Raw genomic sequence first — 19000 nt, 5'->3', positions numbered from 1 at the left:
GACTACCACATTTGATTCTTCCACATGAATCCACAATTTGTCCCTGTACTCCCCTTGTCCTGCTCTCCATCCCTGTTATCAAATACCCTGGGTCACTTGAGAGACAAGCTGCTTGCTATTTTCCACAGCAAAGTGGGAGCCAGTGGCCACTCATGTCCTGTTATCCGTGACACAGGCCCGTCACAGCGCCCTGACACTGCTTTAGACATGGCCGGTCCTGCTGGTCATGGGAAGACAGCTTGGCTCCTGTCTACACAACAGCGGGCTTTGTACAAAAAACATGGATCAGCTACGAGGAACCTATTGCTGTGAATCAGCTCCTGTGTCCACTACATAAGGGATTGATTCAGTGTGGCTATTCTTTCAACAAAGCCTTTGACAGTGTGGAAGACCCCTGGCTGTGTTGCGGCGGTGGAACACAGCCATACAGATTGAGAGGGGAATACCGCTCCGTTTGTACAGCACAGAGCAGCAGGTCTAAATATATCTGTTTGATTCAGGGCAACTAAAGAGAAGGACTTGTGTTTACTCCCATCTAGCACTGGCTTGAGAGTGATAGGCCCTCTGTCTTTATCATGGCTGACTACTGAGTGTATATTCTACTCCAAAATACGGTGACTGGAAAAAATAATAGATATACCACATTAAAAAGGGCTTTAACTTTGAAGCACGTAAATAAATTACAACTACAAAGGTGCAGCTGCACAAGCCAGTCATATGAAGATAATTAACAGTATGTGTCAGCTTGAAGAGATCTGTCAGTAATTGTTTTCATATGTTCTCAGTATGCTGATTTTAGATTTGGAGGATATAAGTGTGTATACAGCACTGATTTAAATTTCTAAGCATGAAGCAAATTGTCCAATCTAACCAATCCCATACTTCTTTGTGTCATGTCATTCCCAGAAACAGAAAACAGAAACAACATAATGGACATGCCTGGTGACACAACAACAGCTTGTGTCAGTAAATGCAAATTTCTATGTTTCCTTTTAATAATGTCTTGTTATAATGGCAACTACATCATGTAGGACTGAGGAAAACAATACAAAGGATTCATGACACCAGTTACCAGTGTATTAGTGGATGTTAGCTGTAATTAGCTGCATTGCAGTCTTATTGTTGTAGTATTGTCGTATTGTCTGTAGTTTTGATCCCAAAACAGATCCAAAGTAAGACAGAAGAAGTAGAATATACTGACATGACCTAAAGAAGTCATTATGATGAACGATGGTGTGAGCAAACAATTGCCTATTCATACAGCCAGCCAACATGGAGCAACATTGGTATTCCTTTGGTTCAAGTGTTTCTAGTCCTAATTCCTTGGAGCTCTGTTTTTAATCTTTAGATGCTAAATGTACTACTACATTCACCAGCTAGTTGCTAACTTGGTTTGCCAGCTGTTTGATGCAAGGTTCACTGGAGCTTTTTCACTGTAAAAAGCAGAGAGATGAAGTCACATCAGTAATGTTGTGAGCTGTAAAAGAAAGAAAAGAACAAAGCTACCAGAGGCTAAAAAGTTGAAGGAAACTGCTGAGTCAGGTGGTAACTTCTGTGGATCATGTTTGTTTGACTTCTCAGGTACTTCTTATTTGGGTCTATCAAAGCTTTCAGAAACTTTAGGTCTCCCAGATAACTAACAAGTGAATGCAGAGCAAAATAACTGGTTAACCTCAGAAAAATTGTCAATTTCTACATACCGAGCTGTTTGCTGTAGTAATTAAGTGAGATTCGATAATCAAAGTGCATGCAACATACTGAGAATTCACACAGCTGACATTTCTAACTCTGTTTAGAGCTACAATAGTAAGATTCTTGAATATCACCTTTGAAATCATCCAATAAGCACTGCAGCTTGTAAGTCAACATCTTGAAACTCCACTTTATAATATGTGTAACTTGAAGAAAGTCCAACACAAAGTAAAAGCAACTCCTCTTTTCAGGTTTAAAGCACAGTTCAAATGTAACATGCACACCATGCAAAAGTACCATACAACCTCACTTATTTATGGTGATTACACAAACGCTTTAAAATGAACATGGTAATAATGTTTCGGTGTAAATATGCTACATATACTGTAGCACATGAAATGTGTGCGAGCTGAACAGCATGGAGAGTGACAACATATGCCAAACACAATCTGCACACACACTTATCAGCACAGTTGATTAGCTTCTGGATAGTCACATAGTGCCAGATGTTTACATATAGAGCTCACTGTTTCATATTTTTGTCCACCCCCTGAATGTTCACAGTGACAGATCTGGCAGAAATGGTAATATGGCTCCTCTCATGCATCTGTGGTAATGAGATGAGCTGGGATTTGCTACAGTCTGTGGCTTCTGCTGCTGCCATGATCATTTGTGTCACCAGCTAAGCCTCCCATTGATTAAGGCCTTGAACAAGCCCAGCCAAGCTGCTTCACTCGCTCCGGCTGGCATATGTCAATCCTTGTGTGACTATGCATGTAACTGTGTGTTTTTGTTGTTGTCAGCGCTCGATATAGAGACTAATTTTGTAGCAGACATTAACGGCACAGTCCAAATCAAAGCATGTTTTTTAATTAGACAGAGAGACTGTCAGATATAACTTTGTTGCCAAAATACGCTCAACTCAATTCTATGACTGTGTTTTTGTGGTCAGGGTCCTCATTTAAAAAGATATCTTGATTTCAGTTAAACTACCTGATTAAAGGGAGCATGAATAAAACATGAGAGCTGGAGAATGAATGAGTTAAAGAGCTGTCATTCAGTGTTGTCTGTAATCCCTGTGAATCCAACTTTTTTGTTCTCCTGCCCTTCACAGCCCACATTCCTCAGCCAGTCCCAATTTGAAACACAAAAGTCTGACCCCTCCTCCACTTGACACACTCACACACACACACACACACACACACACACACACATTTGCTCATAAACTTGCTCTGACAAATCCACTCATCATGCTCTTTTGCAGGGTTGTGTAAGGATGTTAATGAATATTGATTTCTTCTTTGTCTCTATGTTTAAGCCCATTTTTATGTTCATTTTACTCACTTGGTGACTGTTTTTTTCCTCAAGAAAAGTCCCATGGATGCAAAGCTGTGGCCACATTTAGAGATGCCATGAATGGACTGGTTCATCAAAGTATAAAATAACATTTTTCTTTAGTTAGCTCTGGTGGTATAGATAATTTTAATCAGTGGTGGGCAGTGTTGTAGTACTCATTATGAAGAGCTGCTCCTGTCAATGACATATTATTATATTATTGGATCATTATAAATAGAATTTTAATGTTGTATTCGGTCAACTACTTGCCCAGCATTAAGCAGCATAGATACAGCATAAATACAGTGTTAGTGACGAGCTGGTGAACACAGCAGAGCATTTGGCAACCTAGAAAGAGAAGGTAGAGGCTTCATATCTGAAAATATGGCCATTATTATTAACACTCATGTCAACAGATTATTCTCATGGCTGCCTGACACAGCCAGTCTATTCATGTGGAAACTAATCATATGTGTTATCCAAACATAGTAACTACATGTTAGTGTGTGTCTGATGACCTAAGTGCTCATAATGCCCTCAGTGGGTACATTAAGTGTTTGTCCAATTCATTGAATTAGTTCTCATCTATTGACCTGGCCTGTGAAATTTATACTTCCTTACACATCAGCATTAGACTGATGGCCAAATGCATGAACTGACATTGAGCTGTAAACTGGCTTTTACTTTTCACAGCTGCACAGCTGCCTGGTGTAAAAGGACCATTTAGATTGGAAAAAGATATCCTACACATTGACTAAATCACTAAATCACTCAATTTAATAGATGATGTTTTGGCTAATAGACCCGTTTACCTCCATTTACCCAAATATTATCTAATAACCTCTTGAACCATCAGTTTCCATTGAAATATCACTTAAAGTAGCCTTCCATAATGTATATTGTAAACATACATACTGTATGTCTGATTTGCTTTTTGAAACACTTAACTGAAGCTACAGTATATGATGAACACACTATGAAGTAGTAGTCAGCAGTAAAACACAATTAGCACAATACACAGATACCATTCATGTGTGACAAGCAAATTGTCCCATGAGCCACTGTGAACATGTTGATCACAGCTTTGAAGAATAACCATCATTTAGCATCTAAACTGACCAATGTTGATATTGGCAGCAACGATTTTAAGCTGTTTAATGAGCACACATACACTAGTTGACTAGCAAATTAGCTTAGCCCAACTAGCCTGCAAAATGACATTAAGAGTGCACATTACCCCTAAGGATATTTGTTTGGTAGCTTGTTCAACAAGCCAAGGTAGGACATTAGCTAGACAGCTGACATGGGTCATCATTCAAAGTGTGGCTCTGTTTGTTTATGTAGCAGGCTGCTGTCTGCCTGTGTCACTGTAAGTTAACAACAACCAACTGGACACTGCACACTAAAATACTGCTATGAATGTCTTTGGCTATGTAGATGGAAAACAATATTCTAACTCATTAATGCACAGACAGAGGCTCTGTCATAAAACCAAAAAAATATAAAATATACATTTCACTTACTGATTTTTCTCAAAGGAGGGCATAACGTGTAGTGCAATTAAATTCAAGTTGAATTGAATATATATAACATGATTCTGATACATGACATCGAAACACGACTTGGAAGCAGCCATTTCTCCACAACAACTCCAAATCATATTTTTGTTCACCTACTAGACAGTTTAATTTTTTGATTCTGATCTTTCTCACCCTCACTCTGCCAAACAGTATTCTGTTAACTCCACAGCAACTGTCGCCTCTCTCTGAATCTCCATCTGTTTTAGTCCCTGCAGGCTCAGTACCTGCTGGAACAAATCATTCTGCTTTGATAAAATACTGCCCAACTACACAATGTTACTGTGTGTCATTGTTTGGCTGGCTGAACGGTTTGGAGCAGCATAACTGCTGCCCTACATTGCCTAAGTGTTTTGAAATTGGAGGTAGAAGTGGGTCATAACACAAACAGTGAGCAGGGATGTTGCCTGTGGATAATCAAGACAGTTCATTGCTGTGGAAAGCAATTAATCAAACAGTGTGCATCATCTTAATAATTTGCTACTTAACCCTTGTGGAAGCATGTTCTACCTAACATGCCCCCCCCCCCCCAAACTGTCTGTGTGCATGCATGTGTATCGGAAAACCCAATAACTAGCCTGCTATAAAATGCTATAAATCTTTCCCGTGACGTGTATGCCAGTGAGGGATAGGGTGAGTCACCAGCAGATACAAAGGTTAATCTCCACTGGGGCCAGAGCATGGAACATGTCCTTCTATTTTTCAAAATTAATTTGATATTGTCACATTCTGGTTTTTCATGATTAAGCTCAAGGGTGAGCTGATAAGACTGAACATGCTCAAAACAGAGTTCTTTAAATGGCATGATGTCTGACCAGGCAAAAGTGTTTATAGCTGCTCTGACTGGCCATACATGTTTCATTCCAACAGCCATTTTAGTTGGAGTGTATTGATGCTCTACAGCCATAGTAGCTCTGTGAGGCTGCTGAGGGCTAATGTCAGATTGCTAACATAGGAGGGGGGTCCACCTTTTCAAAGTGAGGTGAAGGCTGTTGGAGCTTTATGCAGCCTGAAAGAAATACCTGCAAAAAGGTAGTGCCAACGTTTTTTGAGTATTGTTTTTTATCCACCATTAAAACTTTTTTAATAATACTCTAAAAAGACACTAGATTTGAACATCTGGCAAAGATACTGTATGGCAGTAAAGCACAGTGCTGATTGTAATCAAGATGAATATTATAGAATTTCCTTTTGATGAGATAACAACAATGCATAATAACATTTTTTCAGGTATTTGGTCATAAATGATATGGTGATTTTGATCTGATGATTGTGCAAGATACCAAAATACTGCAATTCATCCTGACCAACTGACAGACTGGTCATGTGGCTAAAAACTGTCACAGCTGTATCTTTCAGTGACTGAAGTGTTGTGGCTATCTTGGGAAACAATTAATGTAAGAGAAAAGTATTAACTGTCCATCTACAATAGGTTATGCAACAGCCAATCAAAATGCTGATAAAATGTCACCTGACCCTCACTTGGTTACTTCTCCAACCAGCTGGTAAGATCAACTGATACAAAACCAAAGCATTACAAACAGGTTGTGACATGGATCCAGGATGAACGCCTGACAGTATATACCACGTAAAAACATTTTTTAAAGCAAACTTCCAATGAAGACTGTCAAAAGCTCCATAAGCAGTGAGTAAGAGGACCTCGAGTTGAGATTGTTTTGTCAACTGCTGTTCTCAAAATGAAGATGAACTCCAGGTTAATTACCTATACAAAAGAATTCTCTGTTATTTTGATGGTATTTGGAATTTCATGAGTGTAATTTGCATGAATTTCATGCTGCTTTCAGCTTACCAAAACAACCAACTCAGATGTATAGCTTTAGCTTGTAATGTGGGACTTAGAAATGTACACATTCAACTAATCTACCTCGCTGAAATCAGTATGAAACCCTGAGTGTTAACTCCATGCTGCGATGTATGTATTTTGGTTATGTGATACCTGCATGTCTAATGAGAGGTGACTGGTCTGCCTCTGTTGGATGACAACAGTGAGCAGAGTATATTTAGAAGTCAAGTTGATTTTCTCGGGTTTGATTATGTGCAACCAGACCTAGTGTCGGCATCGCTTATGTGAATCTAACATTTTTATGTCCTGCTGCCATGGTACACAGGACGTGGTATTTGTGGAGGTGAATCTTTTAAACATCTGTTGAATGGGCTGTGCCATATAAACTTATTCAAGCGCCCAGTCACACTGGTCAGAGAGTGGGGAATGGGACTGACAGTGTAGAAGTTGTGCATGAATGGCAGTGTCCCTGGTTTGTGCCACTGCTAGCCAGCCACAACAGCCCACCAAAGGCACCAGTTACCTCAGTTATTCCTCTTATGTGAAGCAGGTTATACAAGGGCCTTTATCAGTGGATAACTGATTATCCATTAATATCCATTAATATCCAAGAATTCTGGCCATATAGAAACATCTCCTGGACATGTGTCTGGCTCTTCAAGACTTTGCTTACATTTTTCTAAAACAGAGTCATTTCAGAGCAACTGTGATGCTCAGAAAAACGTATTTACTGTTTTACAGCCATTACCTCTGTAATGGCTTTGTATGGGAAATGTCAGGACAGTGGATGTCATGTGACCTACAATTCCAATTGTGGCCACTATGTTAAAATTGCCTTACAGCCAGTGCTGTTCCTGAGAGCTTGGCTGGCTACAGTTGGATGGGCACTCAAAGGTCATCACTTTGAAGATGGTATGCTAAGGCTTAATTTCATCATAGTCATAAATGCTGGTGTGACTGGGTCACAATCTTGTGAGCATGAACTGTGGAAACTTGAACATGTACAGACCTGGCATCTCGCTGCATACCTTTACATTTCAATGAGGGAAGAAGGTTCTGTCACTCCTTAATGTTTTTAAACTTACAATGCCATGCAATTATTACTATTATTATATATTTATGACTTTCACCCACTAACATTTGCTAAACTGCCTTGTGTTATTATTTCAACTGAATGTGTGAAAATCTGAAATTAAGGTTTTTCACAGATTACCTTCATAGATAAAAGTGAAATGTGCACTCTATACAGAAATAAATGAGCATGTGCTAAATGGGTAGATGCAGAGGGTAGATACCTAAACACTTTTGGGTAATGCTTTTTACTGTATTTAAATGGACTACAAGTGCGCTTCACTGACTGGTTTGAAACTGAAATTGCACATGAGGAGTATGAGGAGCAGTTAACTCACCTAATAGAATGTTATGAGTATGAGTTCAGTAGAGAGTTTCAATTTTCCTAATTTTTTATATTAACATGTCAAATTAAATTAATTAATACAAAATGTCAGCTAGTAGCAGCTTTGTTCCAAAAACATCACTAGCAGCCTTCACAGACACTTCAGTCAAAGCTGTATTGTGTACAGCATCAACCAGGGAGCTGAGGAGCTTTTTGGAAATGATTCTCTGAAAGAGCAAAGTTTGACAATGAGCCAATTGAAGGATGACCACTATGTGCCGGCGAGTCTTGTGTCATCAGCCTCAATAGCTAGTCTGCAGACCTTCAAACATCGCAGCAGGGCAGCTCATGACCTTTCCCTAGGGATCGCCATGGTGACAGTGTGCTGAAGCAGCAGGACAGACTCCCACTACACTGGGATTGCAAAGTTTGTGTGATTATCTCAATAATAAGAAGGTAACAACATAACTGACTCTGAAAATGGAATTTGATAAAATCAGTTGTATAAAATCAGTTATATGTGTAGGTTTGTCAATTTAAATATGCCATATGTTTTTATGATGTTAAAGCATTGCTGTTTACATATATGTGTGTGTTAGTGTTAAGTTATATTGCATATCTATTTGCATTTGTTTCATTTACATGTGAATTTTCATTACTTATCTATAGAGATTGCAGCCAGTCCAGGCGTATCAACATGAATCAAATAACAATTATTGCATGGACCTGCAATGAACCTTTGATCCAACATTCCTGGTTACCACGAAATGAGCCATAATGGTGGCAGTGATTTCCTGTAGTACCCCCATGAGGTTGACATTTTTTGTTATAAGTGAAATATCTTAACAGCTATTAGTTGGATTACTATAAACTTTGGTGCATAAAACAAATTTATCCCACATATCCCAACACAGACAGCAGAGAGATGATAATAACAGGAGATAAGGGAGAGGCAGATGCCAGTTGGACTGGCATTGGTGACTCTGAGTTTCACGACTGGTGTCTAAACCCCTAAACTAAAGTGGTGCCCAGACATTTGTGGTTTTGAGTGAGAGATCTTAACAGCTATTGAGTGTGCTGCCATCAAAACTGGTACAAACATTTATGTTCCATGCTGGATAAACATGAGTGATCCTCTGACTTTTTGTCTAGTGCCATTATCAGGTCACACTTGATTCTTCCTATATTTACGTTTAGGACAAAAATACCTGCAAAACGAATGACATTCCTGCCACCTTCAGCTGTACTTCATATTTAGTGCTACAGTATTTAGCAAATGTTTGCACACTAACAGACTAAATTAAGATAGTTAGCATAATAAACATGACCACTGCTTAAATTAGCATTGTCAGTTTGCAGCACCACTGTATGTAAGTACAGCTTCACACAGCCATTAGCATGGCTGTGGTTACAGAGTCTTGTTGTGATATTTTCTCTTGCCTTTATCTTATACTGCACATTTCAGATTATTTTGCATGCTTTTCTTTCATATTTTTGTTTTTCAAATGTATATTGTATCAGACTTATAGTTATTTTTAATATTACATACATTTATATATCAGCTTCAGATCCTACATTAGATTTTTGGTGACTGATTAGAATCACTTAAATTCAGGTATTTGTATATATGTACTTATACTAAGTATACATATACACATGTCCATATTTATTATCTTATTTCTTATTCAACATATTCTTTTGTATGTATTTTCTTCATATGCCAGGGAAATAACAGTATCATATTGTCTTTAAGTGTATACACTGTATGGATTTATTATACCGTACATTGCCTGGACACACAGATGTGTTCAGAATGACATGTAGTCCTTTTGAGTGTGCAGGCTGATTCACAGTCCGAGTGACTCAGCTCTGGTGCTTCAGCTGGCTTTGAGAAACACTCCACCACGAATCCCTGGTGTGGAGGCTGAATATTGGACTCCTCCTCCGCCTAGACTTGTTTATTTGTCATCCCACAATGCAATGGGAAATAGAAAAAGGGAGGGGGGAGGTGGAGTTGTTTAGAAGAACAACAGCAGGGATCCTTCAGCCAAATGGACATGCGTTTACTTTGGAATGTTTCCTCATCAGTCACTGTAATGAGAACAACATCAAAAAATAGATAGCTTTTTTCACGGGCCTCTGTATATCAAACAATCAAATTCTGTCAGTATAATTTAACAAATATCCAAACTTGTTTATGAACTCAAATGTCTGGGGACACAGTGGTGTGGTGGATGTTGACTGACAAGATATCTATCTAGAAATTATTCAATTTCAGCCACTAGCCACTTTATAAGCAATGGTTCTGACTCCTCCTTGATACGAATGTTAGCTATAACATCTGATTAGATTTCAGCACTATAGATTCTATATGGACTCTACTACAATATATATCTATCTGATACAATTCAAATGACCAATCTTTCAAAATGTCAGATTCTTATAATACCTGGTGATCCCCAACATTATTTACGCTCAGTTGTAACTGACAAACACCAAAGCAACAAAAGTAATTGTGGGCAGCTTGCAAAAACCTCCCAGAGCACTGTCAAGTTCCGTTTTGACTGTGTGAGACTGAGCCCCCAAAGGAAATATGTGTATTAATAACTCCTGTTCCTCATCATTATCACCACGGTGAAAACAAGAGCAGCAATGGCGTCATGAAAATAAACCCTTCAGGATGATTCATTCACACACTAATTGTGGAACAAAGCCAGCAAACAAAGAGGGTGAGGGGTATTTTCTCTGTACTGTTGTTGTGTTTTAGGCAAGGTGCAAAAACAGAGATGTCCAGGAGGACTGTATATAAGCAATGTAGCACCAAAGGCCATGCTCCTTTGGTAAACCCCTTGGTTTTCTAGTGAAACACACTAAAATATTAACAAATATAATATATAACACCTAAAATATTAGCGGTACTAATAAATATTTTTATATTAACAGTCAGTGTAATGTCTTGTAATATGAAATTGGTCACTATACTAGCAATGAATCCATGGACAATTAGCTCCAATGTTTTTACAGCTAACAACTTTACTGTTTTGGTTCACCACTCTCATCTAACTCACATCCAGCTGTACCAGGCAACTTTTTCAGAAAAAGCTCTGATGAACTAAAATAAAATGAGTAATAATGTTATACCATGTCTTCTAGACGTCCTAATAAGCAGCTATTTGCTAACACGCTCATCAACTATATGGTAACAATTTTGACATTGAGTACCACACACAGAAAATCCCGAGGATGAACCAGGGTCCAAACCCAGAACCTTCTTGTTGTGAGGTGACAGTGCTAACCACTGTACCACCGTGCCACCCAAATGAATCAGCTCTTTTATTTATGTGTTTTGTTCTCTAGCATTCCGAATTCCTAAGAATCTACAGTGATCAATATGCTAGCATGCGCTCAACAATAATGCTAGCATATATATATTTTATATATTTAATGGGTAGAATTTTTACCATCGTAGTTTAGTTTATCTTAGCAAAATTCCATGATAATCCAATCCAGTCTAAAATAGCTGTCCAGATATTTCACAACCTGTTGTTGGCAGAGGACTACCACAGTCACTACAATGAATCCTCTAGGGACCTTAAACATCTGTATCAGCTGTAAGTTATTAGGATTCGTACTCTGGGGACCATGAATATCTATACAAAATTTTATGACAATCCATCAGATCAGTGAGATATTTCAGTCTGGACCAATCCCACATAAACAAGCAAATAAACAAATATGTTGACAACTTTTGTATGGGTTCTCATTATCCAATATGGTTGCGATGGCTTATTTCTTTAGGCCATCTTTTGAAATTATGTATATTCCAGATCTCATTATGTATCTGCTCTCTTTTGTGTTCAAACCCCTGGAGGTTGATTGTGCTCCTCAATGAATCTTTAACATGCTGCCTCTTTTTTTTTTTTACAGGAGCCAGTATAATAATTCATAAAATATGAATTTATCTTAATTAATATTCAAATCTGTGTCTGTTTTTTTCTCCATCACTGTAAATGTCTTTTACCACTTTATATTTGCTAATGCTTGTGTGTATTGTCAAGTAATATACTAACTTCTTGATTGGTGATGATACGTGTTGACTGATAAAACACCATAATAATCCTAGTGTTTCCTGTGAACCTCCATGGTAGCATTTTAGTTTACACTATGCTTAGTGATTGTTGGATAATAGCATCATCTTAAAGGAAGTTATTGCACCTGGTCACATAACACACCATAACACCATATTACTTGTTTTTGCACTCCATTTTTTGTAGAGATTAAACAAATAAGATACAACAAGTTAATCAGTGAGCTTTAGTGAACTGCTGGTTGGCTAATTTTGTTACATTTCCCTGCCTGTGGTTTAAAGCTAAGCCAGCCTAACTGTCTGTAGCTGTAGCCTCAGATTTAATAGATACAAGAGGCGCTGATCCTCTTGTCTAACTCTTGGCCAGCAATCAAATTCAAACATTGTAAACTACTATCGTCTGGCTGTTGTTTCACATGGTATGCCTGTAAATGTTCCACAACAAAGGCCCTGTTATGAAATGAAGGATTTCTGTCCACTGAAATGCTAGGTTTTTAATCTGAAACACCTACAGGAAGTGTTGAGTTTGTATTAAGGGCATATGGAGTAGCATGGCAAATGGGAGTGGACCAAAATGAGGCTTCATAGTACAACATAGCCACTTATACTCATCTCTCTCTAATGCAAACCTGTACTTGCACATAACCATACATAAAGATACATACTCTAAAGTGAGGAATGTTTCAGCATACAGGAGCAGCTGGAGGACTCCAGCTTTGCTCCTTTAACCACAATATGTAATCCAATTGTCATATGTAATAGTATATATTTGCCAGTAAGACGCAGATCACACCATTGTGTCCAACTTCGCGTTTGTCGAGGGATCACCTGTGCAGGTGGCTCTCTGCTATAGTTTGCATTTTCCTCTGTGTTTATGTAGGTCTCCTCTAAATGCTCAGATTTCCTCTTACAATCCAAACACATACAGGTCAAGTCAAGTGGAGACTGTAAATTTCCCACAGCCGTGAACAGATAAGGTATTTCCCTGCCTGTCACCCAATGCATGCTGGGATAGGCTCCATGAAATAAAATCCCTGTCCATTTGTTTAAGGAGGAAAGGAAAAAAAAAACATTAAAAGGTAAAATGATTTTTGTTTTGTTCAATTGTACACATCAATACTTGGCACAAAAACCTCACAAAAAGTAGAAAGCACAGCACCATCTGATAGAACAACAAGAATTTAAAAGCCTAGAAAATCCAACCAGGAAGACAGAGTTTAAAGAATGTCACTGCTGGCAGTTGCTGCTGTAATCTTTGGCAAACATACAGACACTTTGCGATATAAAAGTTGGAGCTGTTTCTCATTATTATAAATATTGATTATTATGTACTACTGTATAATCCATGTTTTCAAAGCTAAAATTGTTAGCAATGATATAAATGGTGATGTGTTTTGAATCTGTGAGGATAATGATTGATTTGTCAATCAAACTGAACAACTCACCACCTCATCATGGCTGGAATGAGTAAACTGCCATGCTACGTGCTTTGGCTACGGTGTTTGTCATAAACAGTCGTGCCAATAAAAGTCAGCAGATTGAACTGCGAGTCAGGGAGCGTCTCAGGTCGCTTGGCATGTAGCACCATGCTGAGGCGTGGATACTGGGTGTGGGGGGAGGGGAGAGCTGCTCCAACTATCTCTGCTCTGCTGAAGCACTCAGTGAAAAGAGGAAGCCGGGGGAACACAAACAAAGACGCAGCCCAACGGCTCTCTCACCACACTGCCAGGAAACTGAGTTGGGTATAGATTGGGGGGCGGGAGGAGGAGGAGGAGGAGGAAAGGGAGAAGGAGACCAAAACCCAGCAGGTGTTCTCCGGCAGCATGTAATGTGTCAGCATGGCTCTGTGCCGAACACACTGGAGACTCTGCAGCATGGAAACAGTGCATTTTCAACTAAGTTACAGTGATGTTGATTTATCTTTCACCTTGCTGAGCAGGGCTGTTAATTCACTCACCCTTAAGCTTTGGCAGAGTCCCTGCATCTCATATCATTCACTTCCAAAATTTCTCCACCCACCCATATCAATGATCTAAATTTGTCAGTGTGAGAAATTATTAAACAAAGGTCACACAATATAAGCTTACAGGGGAAATTTGTCCTGAATGCTCCTCTAATATGATTTCTCAGTTCAGGTTTCACTTCATCTTTGTTCTCAGTTGCTCTTGTTAACATGGCTGCAATTTGTAACATTAGTCAGTCAAGATGTCAGTTCTACCCAGAGGACTGAGTATATTTGAGGACTTATGTTAATGTTGAGCTAATGTTGGGACCATGTACAAATGCTAGGTTAGAGAATAAAGTTAAAATTTAAAATAAAATCAACAATATCTCCCACTTGTGAAAAAGAGCTAAAGTCATGCCATAAACTGTTGGCAAAATGGCTGCAAATAAAATTCAATAACACTAACGCAATCATCATACCTACATTTGCTTTTGTGTATTTGATTTCACCTGCTAACAAACTGCTACAAATACACAACACAACAAAAGGAGCTGAGAGATTAGACCATTTATCTGATGTAACTATAAGGTACCTTGGAATGATGCGTGAGCACTCGCATGAGTAAAGCATTAGGCTAACAGTTAGCCCAGTATTACTTGAATATCAGAGCTTTCACACTTTTAAGCTGTGAACAAAACTTGTTGCGATTATCCTGGACAACAAATGTTAGATTGCTACTGCTGAAACCTGAATTCACATCGGTAATCTTAACCCTACGTTGTAGGATAAGCCTAAAAAGCCTGGGGTAATTCTGTTTTTGAGAGAGGTTAAGTTCGGCCCAGGCAGATATCCCACATTCCAAGTTTTGCAAGGGTAAAACAACTATTAATATAAAATAAACCCTCCCACTAGCTAACTGCATCATGCCTCTGCTCTTCCATCTGGCCTGAGGTGTTGTTTTCAATTAAAAAAAAGAACATGAAGCCAATCTAGCAAAAAAAAGCTACAAGATAATTGATGAGGTGTAAAATGTTTGGTGGTGTTTGCAACTGAGATGGAGTTGAATTCTTTAAAATAAAGAATTTATGGGCACATTCCAGTGTTTTTAGTCTGGATATGTTTAAGTTGGACTATGTTACTTTGGACAGAAAGTATTTTACTCCTGTGGAGAAGGCTTTGAAATAACATTTTTAAGCGACTCAGTTTTTTTATGTCCAGGGGGATGCTCTGCAGGTCTTAGACTTAGACCTCAGTATTTCTAAAATCCTGGCTGCAGCTCAGCAGCAGATCAGAGCTGAACCAACCAATCAGTTCATAAACTCTGATGGATGCTCACAACAGAGACTTTGGATAATAATTCTACTGTTCACCTTTATTTTCACGCCCAAATAAGTTTGACTAACCTTTAGGTTTGTTTACAGCCTGTATGCTTGTCTGACTGCTTGGGTCCAGTGCTGTTGTTGCAGAGGTGCCTGTTTTCCCCTTGGACAGCTTCCCTCCCCTCCCCTCTCCCCTCCCTCCCCGTCACTCCACTCCCTCCTCCCCTGTCCACGTGCTCTGGTTCATCTGGATGGGTATGAGCAGGGCTACTTCAAACACGTGCTCTATGCCACCCTGCCCCCTCCTAACACCACCTCTCCTCTCTCTCTCTCTCTCTCTCTCTCTCGCTATCAGCCTATTTTCCTTTGTCCAGCCCATCTTGCTCTGTGCTGTGTGATTTACTCAAGCCTGGGAGACATGTGATCACTCTGCTGGATACCAAGAACTCCAAGCAGCCAGTGTTTTTGGAGGAGGAGGAAGAGAAGGAACAAGGAAAACAATCTGACACAACCAACTATCAGGACATTCTGTACGACCTGAGAACTTGTAGATTCTGCCAGAAGACACTGATTATGCTTAACAGGAATGAGTTTCACATTAGATATTCAAGTACAGTATGTGATTTGCTGGGCCTTGGAAAGGTTCCACTGTTAAGCTGAAGATGCAGCTTGCTTGACAACACACAGTTTAGTCAGCATTTCAATCATGCAGCTGTTATGTGATAAAAGATGAACAATTATAGATGAGTGAAAAATCTGGAAGGTTGTAATTCACACAGGAGCCACAGACTATTATTTTATTTTATGACTTAACTGAAAGTTTTTAGCCATGTGAGTTTAAGGTCAATGTTGTTTGGCTACTGATTCATGATTGTGACTGACTTTTCCTCTACAGTAATGTGGCTCATGGATATTTTTAGTATTTAGAGCCATTTGTCATCCCACGCTGTCTTAAAAACAAAAAAAAAAAGGCATGATTTTCTCAGATACAAAGTTGAACTGGTTATTATGACATCAGCCTATATGAGCATTACATTATCCAGGAGACGACTGTGTACCTATGTCAAGAACTTTACTGACTTAGGTGATCCCTGATTTTTTCTTTGCTGTACCAGCAGGTTTACATTCTGAGTAAAATGTCTCAACAAACTGGATAGGTTGCTGTGAAATTCACGACATTCATGATCATAGGATGAATAATCATTTTGGGGATCTTCTGACTTTCTATTTTGTACCATTAACAAGGCAAAACTTTAATTTCCCTTAAAAACTAATGACATTCCCATCATCCTCAGCTGTACTTGTGTGTAGTGCTAATAAGCATGTTAGCAAGATACATGCTACACAAACAATATTGTCATTCCAGCACAGACTCCTAATATGCATTTTTATGTAGATGACACAGTCTAGTATGTATGTGACCCCCTCTTCAGCTGTAGCTCTTTGAAGATTACAGTCTGCCTGTAATGTTCTTCAGACGTCTCTGAATAGCCCCATGCTTGCACTGAATCTCAAGCTTTCACTGAAAATGTGTTTCATTTTCAAGAGCCTATAATTCCACCTCACATCTCCCTGCTATCCATACACCCAACGCTGCTGAAATTGAAATCCATATTTATAAACACCTGAGAATTTGGTTAGATAGCAGTCTTACTTTCAAACAGCATGTGGAACAACTGGCACAGAAACTAAGACTAAAACTGAGATCTTATATCAGAATAAAACATGTTTGTGTTCTGCAGAGATGAAAAATGACTGTACAGTCACCCATCATATCTGTGCTTGACAATGAAACTATCCTTTATTTTCATGCTGCTCGGTCTGCCTTAAAACAACTTGATGTAGTTTATCATTGTGCTTTATGTTTAAATCACAGGGGATTACTATCATACATATGACTGGGTACTCATCCTTACCAACAAAGAGGAGAATGTTATGCTATTTAAAGGCCAGATCTCAGGCCTGTTTAACTCTATTTTCCCATCAGATATATACCAAACTAGGAAAGGCTGCCTTCTGCTACTTTGCACCTTGTACATGAATGAATTATGGAAGTTTTCAAATTTGAATGTCTCATCACAATGGCCACTTCTAAACTTTTTACTTGATTTTATTTAATGATATATGTGCCTCTGATGTGCTTTTGTTATACGTTGCTATGTTCTCTGTATGTATATGTGCTTCCATTATGTCTGGCTATGATTTGTTTTTCTTTTTTATCTGCTGTACTCAGGTTCCTCTTACAAAAGGGATTGCAATCTCACTGAGATTATCTGATTAAGAAATTATACCATTTTTCCCCTCTTAGGAAATACGTGATTTCACTTACTGCAAACATCATTTTAACAAAGTTTCACAATTTTCCAAAGCCAATCTATCTAAATTCAGTGATTTGAGTGACTTTAGATTCTCAAGAGGGCAACAATAGATAACATGATAATGTTGACATGTAGCTGTTTTAAATAAATTATGTAAGTTTAACTGAAACAGTCTCACATGTCCTTGAAACTGAACTGATCCGAAAAAGGTTGTTGATGAGTATATTTGAATAACACAGAATAAAGAATTTCTCCTCCATCATAAAGAGCTTTAAATGTGAGAGACAACACGTGTCGATTCATACAAAACACAAGTATTTTCTTTTAACCTTTAGCTATCGAGTGAAAGTGAACCTCTCTTCCATAAACATTCTGCTTCATTCATTCAGCTCCACATATTCACACTTCACAGCTGCCCTACATAAACACAGCCTTCTATTGAAGCACAGTGAGGCTAAGTGCCTTGCTTAAGGCCATGTCAAGAGCTCACTCACTGTTTTTCCCACGCACCTTTTCCCAAATTGTGTGTTGGAACACGTAATAACCTGCTCACACGTACTGCTTCACTACTTCTTAAACAAAAGAACAAGTGATTGAGTACACTTGCATTTCCATTTATAATATGCTTCTTCAAAAACCTTCAAAAAACAAACATACATTTTTACAATTTGAGGACTAAATGAGTTCTCTCCTCAACAACAGGACTTATTTGTGAGTTGATGTTTAAAGATAACACAATGCAACACGTGGTTTCCACAATGTCCAGGGAAGTAAGCACTAGGCCACTTGTTATTCACCTTATCATGACTCTTCTTCTCCAGAACAGTCCAACAGCACGTCACAGGCCTCGGGGGCTGGTTGTTATCCTGGCAAAGAGCAGCCAAGCCAAACACAAGTTTCCTAACATGACCAAAGAGAAGAGAGAGCAAACAAAATAACAGGGCGGAGAAACAGCATTCCAAGAGTGCTAAGAATAGCAAACTGGACCCTGTGCTCCCTGCACTAAGTTCACAACTAGTCTTAGGCAACAAACAGCGTGAGGCTGAGCACGTTGCCAAAACTTTGCCAGGTCGATGTGACGTTCCAGACCAAGCTTATTTAAAGATACAAATAAAGTTAGAGCTAGGTCTGAATGACAACTCAAAATTACAGGCCATATCTTCACAGTAATGGCTCATTAATGACCAGAATTGGCTCATTATTAACAATTTCAATAAATGTAATTGCCTATGACATGGAATCCATTTTGCAAAAATTGGACAACTTTTATCAGCAGATTTATCCTCTTCACAGGAAGAGACATTCATCACAGAAAGTGACTACAATGAGCCTGTAAAGAGTACTTCTGGCTTAAGTTGCTGCAGAGATGTATGTGTGTGTGTGAGAGAGAGAGAGAGAGAGATAGAGAGAGTTTCACTGACTTACTACCTGGATCAAAACTGGGCTGAAACAGACATGTTGTGTCACCGTGTTTGTGTTTTATTCATGTAGTCTCATTATAGTCTGAACTCTTCTGAACTCTTCACA

At 38.8% G+C, this 19000-nt stretch overlaps 2 long non-coding RNA genes across 3 annotated transcripts in view; both read right to left on the bottom strand.

The window, feature by feature from the left end:
• LOC108900308 (uncharacterized) overlaps nt 1-18480 on the bottom strand; it is a 29666-nt gene extending 11186 nt beyond the window's left edge. For both annotated transcript variants that reach the window (XR_007815353.1, XR_001963700.2), the window contains exon 1: nt 18271-18480. This is a non-coding gene — a long non-coding RNA (uncharacterized LOC108900308). The remainder of the gene's footprint in view (nt 1-18270) is intronic.
• LOC127143745 (uncharacterized) lies at nt 9415-15399 on the bottom strand. The gene is made up of 2 exons (XR_007815355.1): nt 15240-15399; nt 9415-9895 (listed from the first exon to the last, which is right to left on the bottom strand). It is a non-coding gene; the product is annotated as an uncharacterized LOC127143745 (long non-coding RNA).
• Nucleotides 18481-19000: the final 520 nt, after the last annotated feature.

Source organism: Lates calcarifer, linkage group LG3, assembly GCF_001640805.2.
Source record: "Lates calcarifer isolate ASB-BC8 linkage group LG3, TLL_Latcal_v3, whole genome shotgun sequence".
NCBI classification, from domain to species: Eukaryota; Metazoa; Chordata; class Actinopteri; family Centropomidae; genus Lates; species Lates calcarifer.
This window is presented reverse-complemented; position numbering and strand designations above follow the sequence as displayed.